This window comes from Pantherophis guttatus, chromosome 2 (genome assembly GCF_059756535.1).
Source record: "Pantherophis guttatus breed Tessera chromosome 2, ASM5975653v1, whole genome shotgun sequence".
Classification (NCBI taxonomy): Eukaryota; Metazoa; Chordata; class Lepidosauria; order Squamata; family Colubridae; genus Pantherophis; species Pantherophis guttatus.
Genome location: NC_142064.1, coordinates 242,376,046 through 242,385,132, shown reverse-complemented (window position 1 = coordinate 242,385,132; position 9,087 = coordinate 242,376,046).

Below are 9,087 nucleotides of genomic sequence, written 5' to 3'. Positions count from 1 at the left end.
ATGGGCTTATTGTTTCTTCAGTCTAGAAGTTATTTAGGACAATATTCATGAAATCCCATGGCAGCTGGGTTTTAAAAATCACTGAATTCAATATTTTGCCTGTTAGACCCAAAGGATTTTACCGGAATCAGCCCTGATATTCTTATCTCATGAGGCCAATTATACAACGCTCTACTGAACAGTGGTCACCCTTTATGCAGAGGGAAAGACCAGGTTTACCATTTGAATGCCTGCACTTTTCACTTACTTCTCTAGTTAGCCATTGACAGAGCAGTGCTTGATGTGGTGAAATAACACCTTACAAAGTTTGATAGCCTCGCTACATGTGTAAGCTGTTAACTATGAATTCATTACAGCTGTTGCAGTACAGCAATATTATAGGCAATAATTAACAAGAGAGGAGAACCTTTCCGTGGAGAAAGACCCTTAACGGTCTCCTTTTCCAGTAGAAGGATAGAAATATAGCACATAAAACAGGTTGGGATAGATTTAGAGAGCACTCTATATGTGTGCTATCTCAATCCATTTTATATGTTACATTTGTATATATTTCCAACGGAAAAGGAGACCTTTTTAGGGCCTTTCTCCATGGATGAGTTATTCTCTACTTGTCCTTGAGTTAGAAGAAAACTACACTGGCATGAAATTTGTTTCCCTAATTGCCAATTTCTGTCCTGCCTTAATTGCCACTATTCTCAGTCAGCTAAATTCCGTTCAAGGTAATAGTGGCAAAGCTTAACAGAGGTTGTCCCTTATTGCAGTTGGGTAAGGTGGTGTATTACTGGATTAGCTGTGATGACCCATTAGCGGAGAATGAAATTGTGCGGACATGACAAAGGACATGATAAAGGAATGCGGTGGCTCTGTGGCTAAGATGCTGAGCTTGTCAATCGAAAAGTCGGCAGTTCAGCGGTTTGAATCCCTAGTGCCGCGTAATGGGGTGAGCTCCCGTTACTTGTCCCAGCTTCTGTCAACCTAGCAGTTCGAAAGCACATAAAAAATGCAAGTAGAAAAATAGGGACCACCTTTGGTGGAAAAGTAACAGCGTTCCGTCATCTTTGGCATTGAGTCATACCAGCCATAGGACCACGGAGACATCTTTCGACAGTGCTGGCTCTTCGTCTTTGAAACGGAGATGAGCACTGCCCCCTAGAGTCGGGAACGACTAGCACATATGTGCGAGGGGAACTTTTACCTTTACACACACACACACACTGTATGTGACATATATATATCAATGTTTGTGTTATGCTTAAGTGAGGAAAGGACCCTTAGTGTCACATCAACCTTGAGAAATACTTAAATTGTGTGTGTGTGTGTCAGTGTGTGTGTGTGTGTGAGAGAGAGAGAAACAGAGAAAGACAGAAATTCAAGTCAGATATGTGATTTATCAATGGCAGATAGATTGCAAATGATACTCTCAGTGCAATTGAGATAAATTCTCCAGTCATTCAGTTTAATCAAAAATAATTTTTCTTCAAAATTTCAATGGAGGTGAGAATTGTGATCAAATTCTCATGGGTGGCGTTTGATGTTCTTGCACTTAAATTGCAAATTACAAAGATGCCTGAGGGTGCAGGTGAATGTTCTGGTTTCCATTGTATTGTTATCTCCCCAGTCCCCTTACTTTCCAATGCTTCAATTCAATCCTAAGGGAAGAATTCATAAGGGAAGGCTTTCTATTGGATTTCCTTAACTTGGGAAGCGTGGGCCACCAAGGAAGCAGCAGAGGGATAGAAGGGATAGAAAGAGCTGAAGCAGGAAATAAGACTACCAAGAGAGAGATAATCTTCTACCATTTGCCTCAATAAACAATACCACCCGTGGAAATTCAGAAGAAATTATCCCTCACTCTGAAAATGAAACCAAAACATAGAAGCTTCTTTTGAAAAGAAAGTTCTTCAAGAAATTTCAAAGCAGATTTCAGTAAGGTAGTAAAATAAGAGAGATTAAAAAAAGTAATAACTCATCGACCCCTAAAGTGTTCCATAGTTCTGGCAGAGGTGCCTGCTCTCCCAAACCTGGATAAATTACCCAACATTCAGTAAAACTGTTTTTTCTTTGAGTAACAACTCATAAACCCATCAACCATGACATCAGGTACATTTAAATTGTCTTAATGATTGCCACGTATACTAAAATATATTTGAAAATCTTGAATAAGAATATTTGAAAATATTCTTATTCAGAGAAAAATCAATGAAGTTACCAAAGATATTTTTTTTTATATGACATAAACATCATTGTTTTTATAATACAGGTAATTCTCAAGTTATTACCACTTGTTCAGTGACTGTTCAAAGATACACCAGTGATGAAGGGACTTAACAACCGCTCCTTGAATTTCAATAAGACTTTCTGATGAGCCAGGGATCTCCAACCTTGGCCACTTTAAGCCTGGGGGACTTCAACTCCCAGAATTCCCCAGCCAGCAAAGAACTCTGGGAGTTGAAGTCTCCCAGGCTTAAAGTGGCCAAGGTTGGAGACCCCTGTGATGAGCAGTTTTGGGTAATGGACAAAAGCACTTGTCTAAGTGATAAAACATGCATTGCATCGCATTGTCACAAAGCCAGCTTTGCCCTTGCCATATTTGTGTGTGATGTCATGATGCAAGTATAAAAGGGGTGGAGTCATATCATAACCATGCAACATATTTTTCCTCATATGTCCCCTTTCTACAGATAGCCACGGCTTGGAGATCTCTGCTTGAATGAGTAAGGACTGAACCTCTTTGCACCACTTCATGTTATCCATAAAAACATACCTGTAAAACAGTAGCAAACAGTAGTTGCGAGCCCCCCACAGAGGCAACTTGGGCGTCCTCCTGGACACACGGCTGTCTTTAGAAGAGCATATGACGGCCGTGGCCAGGGGGTCTTTTTATCAGGTTCGTCTGATACACCAGTTGCACCCCCTTCTGAGTCGGGATTCCTTATGCACAGTCACTCATGCTCTCATCACTTCTCGCCTGGACTATGCTAACGCTTTCTACATGGGGCTCCCCTTGAGGAGCACCCGGAGGCTCCAACTGGTCCAGAATGCGGCCGCGCAGGTGATCACGGGAGCGACATGGCGCTCCCATATAACACCTCTCCTGCGTGAGCTGCACTGGCTCCCGGTGGTCTTCCGGTTGCGCTTCAAGGTGTTGGTTCTCATCTTTAAAGCACTCCATGGCTTAGGGCCAGGGTATTTACGTGGCCGCCTTCTGCTACCGATAACCTCCCACCGGCCAATACGCTCTCACAGAGAGGGCCTCCTCAGGGTGCCGTCGGTCAAGCAATGTCGGCTGGCGGCCCCCAGGGGGAGACCCTTCTCTGTGGGAGCACCCGCCCTCTGGAACGAGCTACCTCCCGGAATATGGCTGATTCCGGATCTCCGCACTTTCCGTAAGGCCCTGAAGACATATTTATTTCAACAAGCCAGCCTGGCCTGAATAGGTTTTAGGGGTTAGTTTTTTAATTGTATTGCTAGGGGTTTTAAATTGGGGCGGCCGTTTAATTTAATTTATTTTTAATTATTTTAACTTTTATATTGTATGTTATTTTAATTCTCGGCTGTTCACTGCCCTGAGTCCCTTCGGGAAGAAGGGCGGGATATAAATTTAATAAATAAATAAATAAATAAAAAGGGCAGAGGCTGCCAAGGGGTAAAGGCAGAGGGTGCATTCTTGTGACAAAAGATCTTCAAGAACCAAGGTGGCGCAGTGGTTAGTGTAGGCTACTTCAGCTGACTGCTAGCTGCAGTTCAGCAGTTCAAATCTCACCAGCTCAAGGTTGACTCAGCTTCCAACCTTCCGAGGTGGGTAAAACGAGACCCAGATTGTTGGGGGCAATATGCTGACTCCGTAAAACCATTTAGAGAGGGCTGGAAAAGCACTATGAAGCGGTATATAAGTCTAAGTGCTATTGCTAACTGGAAGATGAACACTAATCAAGGAGAGAACCAATCTAGAAATAAGGAGAACTTTCCTGGCAGCTAAAAACAATTAGTCAGTAGAATGGCCTGCCTCCAGAAGTTGTGGATGCTCCATCACTGGACATAAGACGAGATTGGCAACCACTTGTCTGAAATGGTCTCCTGCTTGAGCAAGGGGCTGGACAAGAAGGCCTACAAGCTTCCTTCTACCTCTGTTATCCCGTTAATTCCTCACTATGAAGCAATTTTATGCATGATGTGTGAAAACAAAAGGCATGTTTTACTCCAATGTTTTTAGAAAAATAAAAGACATTTTAATCTTTAAAAATGTTTAACTGTCAGAATGGATAATTTTCGGGGCAGTCTTGTTCCCTGATTCATTCAGGAAGCTGAGAGCTACTTGAGACATGCATACATCATCAAGGATGGAAGCCAAGACTGGGACATAGTCTCCTCCATCATTATCATTTTCAATTTCAATTTCAATGTAATTCAATTTATATGCCGCCCCTCTCCAAAGACTCAGGGCAGCTCACAATACATTTAAAATCCTAATAAAAAACATTTAAAAATTAAAAACATTAAAAACATTAAAACTCATTCATACCATTCATGGCCGGATCTCACCGGATCACAAGAGCGAGATCAATGGCTCCAGGCCTGCCGGAAAAGCCAAGTATTCACCGCTTTTCAGAAGGCCAATAGGGTGGGGATGGTCCGGACCTCAGGAGGTAACTGGTTCCAGAGAGCTGGGGCAACCACAGAGAAGGCCCTCTCCCGTGGGCCTGCCAGCCGGCATTGTTTAGCTGACGGGACCCGGAGGAGACCAACTCTGTGGGATCTTACCGGTCACTGGGAGCTATGCGGTAGAAGGCGGTCTCGAAGATAACCTGGCCCTGAGCCATGTAGGGCTTTAAAGGTAATAACCAACACCTTGAATTGTGACCAGAGACCAATAGGGAGCCAGTGCAACTCGCGGAGAATTGGTGTATTGTGGGTGTACCTAGGTGCACCCATGACCGCTCACGCAGCTGTGTTCTGGACCAACTGTAGTCTCCAAACACTTTTCAAGGGTAGCCCCATGTAGAGCGCGTTGCAATAATCTAACCGTGAGGTGACAAGGGCATGAGTGACCATAAGGAGAGCCTCCCGATCCAAGTAGGGTCGCAATTGGTGCACTAGGCGAACCTGTACAAAGGTCCCCCTAGCCACAGCTGTCAGATGTTGCTCTAATCTTAGCTGTGAGTCTAGGAGGACACCCAAATTGTGAGCCCGTTCTGAGGGGGAAAATTTCTCCCCCCCCCCCAGAACCAAGGATGGACAATCAACATAGTCTTTAGGAGGCAATACCCACAGCCATTCGGTCTTGTCTGAGTTAAGTCTGAGCCTGTTGACTCCCATCCAGACCCTCACAGCCTTCACCTTTAGATAGACTCCACCTTTTTTATGCACCAGTGGAGCTGATTGGTGGTTGCAATATCTTGTTGCTGCAAGACTGTAAAAGCTAAGCCATTCACCTGCTGCTTATTTGAAATGGTGAATAGCCATAGAATCACTGCAAGTATTATATTACAGAAACCAAACTACAGGACTTTTTTCTGATGTTCTAGTTGGCGTCTAGATTATAGCATAGCCAATTTATTGCTGCTTGTAGCTGGGAAAATATATTTTGCAACAGATCCAATTTAGGACTGCCTCTGGACATTAGGGAACAGCAGGACATTACAGTATGTTATCTAGCACTGGGACAAAATGTACCTTCCTCCATTGCCGTGCCAAATTTACAGGTGGCAAGCAGGTTAAGGTTGTACAATTTTGAGTGGGCAGGAATGCCCTTTTAGTTGCAAAGACTCTGCTGAAGCTATCATTTTCTCCCGGAGGAAACATGGGAGAAAATCTTCATCATGTAGCATAATTGCTAAGAGACTTTTGAGGGAAATGGTACTTTTGGGAGATATGTTCACAGCCTCCCAAGATTCAAGCTGGAAATTTTCACCAGCAGTTTTTCAATTCAAGTTTAGATCTTCCCTTGAGGTTCTTCAAACAAGAGAGGATCAAATTGCTACCCAACAAGTATACCAGTGGTGGGTTGCCCCGGGTTCAGACCGGTTCACAAGAATTGCTAGTAAAACCAGCAGGAGGCTCCGCCCACTGATCTGGACATCATTATAGGTGATCTGCACATGCGCAGAAGCTTCTACGCATGCACAGAATAGCATGCGTGGGCATGATGCAAACCGGTAGTAAAGGTAAGTAGAACCCACCCCTAAGATAATCAATTAAACCAACCAAACAATTAAATTGACAGTTCAAGTTAGTCATCTACCTGCTAAATTAACCAGTTTTAATGGGTGCAAAAAAATTGAGTTAAAAGACAAACTAATGATGATGGACAGATCAACTATATTTCAAGCTGGCAATGAAGATATTACTGTGATGGTTATCTTCTGATATTTAGGATCAATCATCAACAGTAAAAGAATAGAAAAGACAGGCTTCCTAGCTCCCATCAGATGGAAATATTTAAGGAAAGGAAATAGGAGTGTGTCCACCCTATCTGATTTGGTAGGATGGGGAGACATCCTGGCCCTGTGCCATATAAGGCTTTAAAGATGATAACCAGCATCTTGAATTGCACTTGGAAAGAAACTCAAAACCAAGACAGCTCATGCAACAAAGGTATTAGAGGAGCAACATCAAGAGGCCCCCATTATTGTGTGTGCTGCTGTATTCTGGACCGGTTGAAGTTTCTGGGTGGTCTTTAAGGGAAGCTCCATGTTGAGCACATTGCAAGTTGGGCTTTAAGGAAGCAGGATAGGAAGAGTATTCATGCCTTTGAACTTTGGTATTGGAGAACACTCCTGTGGACAGCCAAGAAAACAAACTGATGGATCATCAAACAAACTAATTAACTAACCAACTCAGATCAGAACTAATCCTTCTATCGCCCCCACCATCCTGCCAGAACTGATGAAACTTCTTGGATGAGAAGTGAAACATCTTCCTCAAAATAAAAACAGTCCAGTTGCCTTTTGAAAAAGCATCTTTGAGACAACTATGACCTGGATGACTGGGAATCTCCACAGACTGTGATGGTATTAACCGGAACACTTTGGAGCTGAAGAAAACTCAAAAACATCCTATTTGCACTTTTTTTTTTAAATTTGATTTATATGCCGCCCTTCTCTGGAGACTCAAGGCGGCTTACAATGCGTTAAGCAATAGCCTTCATCCTTTTTGTATATTTATACAAAGTCAGCTTATTGCCCCCACAACTGGGTCCTCATTTCACCTACCTTAGAAAGGATGGAAGGCTGAGTCAACCTTGAGCCTTGGCGAGATTCAAACCCTGCAGTAATTGCAGGCAGCTGGTCTTAATAACCAGCTTAATAACAGGGTGCCTTAGACCACTGTACTACCAAGGCTCTTTTGACTCTACTTTGTTCCTGCTGCATCAAAACCTCTTATACGTCTCTATTTGAATTCAAGAATGAGCATTCGGAGCCATTTTCTGAAGTACTCACCAACAACTTTGTACTTTTGAACCACCTTTTAGGATCTGCAAGAGTTCGATCCAGACCGACTCAAGGTTGACTCAGTCTTCCATCCTTCCAAAGTTGGTAAAATGAGGATGCAGATTGTTGTGGGGGTTGGATTGCTGACTCTGTAAACCACTTAGAGACAGCTATAAAGTACCGTGAAGCAGTATATAAGTGCTATTGCTATGGCGGGGGGCATCCAGTAAGTAAAATGAATTCACTTAACAACTGCTGCAAAAAATGCTGAAAAATTGGATCAGGTCACATGATGCCTCAACATACAACAGCAACAACTTACAATGATCATTTCAGACCAGGGGTGGGTTCTACTTACCTTTACTACCGGTTTGCAACGGGGTTGCATGCGCACGCTCACTTTGCTCGTGCATGCATGTTGTTCTGCACATGCGCAGAAGCATTTTGATGACGTCGGGGTCAGTGGGCGGAGCCTCCCGCCAGTTTTACTAATGGTTCTATAGAACCTGTGCGAACCAGGGGCAACCCACCACTGTTTCAGCCTGAATTACAGTTTTAAATCAAGGAGTACATGTATTCATCAGGCCTATAGCTTGCAATTCGTTTGGTTCTAACGATTGGCTGACAATACGAAGCAAGAACATTGCTTCGTATTGTCATATACATTGCTCGTATACATTGATCCCTCCCTTCAGCTGAGACACTTTTAAGTAATTTGCATGTAGCAATCAATCGACTGAATAATTGATGGTGACAGTTTAGCTTTATATCCTGATTTTGTTCTTGGAGCTGGTGATGTCCTACATAGCCTTTCCTTCTTCAATTTTACTACACAACATCCCTGTGCAGTAGTTTCTGCTGCCCTCTTGAGAGTCCTCTTCATCTATCACTGACAATTCTACCTTTCTTTGCCTAATGAAAGAGCCATTCCAGAAAATTTTGGGATATGTCATTTGTCATTTCCTTTCTGTCTAGAAACCCTCTCAACCATATCCAAAGTTTTGTGGACTGGATCTTTCATTAGGCAAAGAAAGGCAGAATCATCAGTGATATATGAAGACGACTTTCAAGGGGGGACAGCAGAAACCTCTTTGCCAGTGTAGGACATAGCTGTATTTAGATGAAGGGTGGGCAACTATGGCCATTTTATGACCAATGGACTTCAACTCCCAGAATTCATGAGTCAGTATCAGTGGTGAAATCCAAATCTTTTTACTATCAGTTCTGTGGACGTGGCTTGCTGGGCGTGGTATGGCTTGGTGGGTGTGGCTTGTGGATGTGGTATGGCTTGGTAGGTGTGGCTTGGTGGGTGTGGCAGGGAAGGATACTGTAAAATCTCCATTCTCTCCCCACTCCTGGGGGAAGGATACTGCAAAATCTCCATTCCAACCCCACTCCAAGGGAAGGATACTACAAAATCTCCATTCCCACCCCACTCTGGGGCCAGCCAGAGGTGGTATTTGCCAGTTCTCTGAACTACTCAAAATTTCTGCTACCAGTTCTCCGAACTGCTCAAAATTTCCACTCCCGGTTCTCCAGAACCTGTCAGAACCTGCTGGATTTCACCTCTGCTCAGTATGTCTACCTCAGGAATTCTGGGAGTTGAAGTTCACAAGTTGTTAAGGGGCCATAGTTGCCCTCTCCCGATTTAGAATAT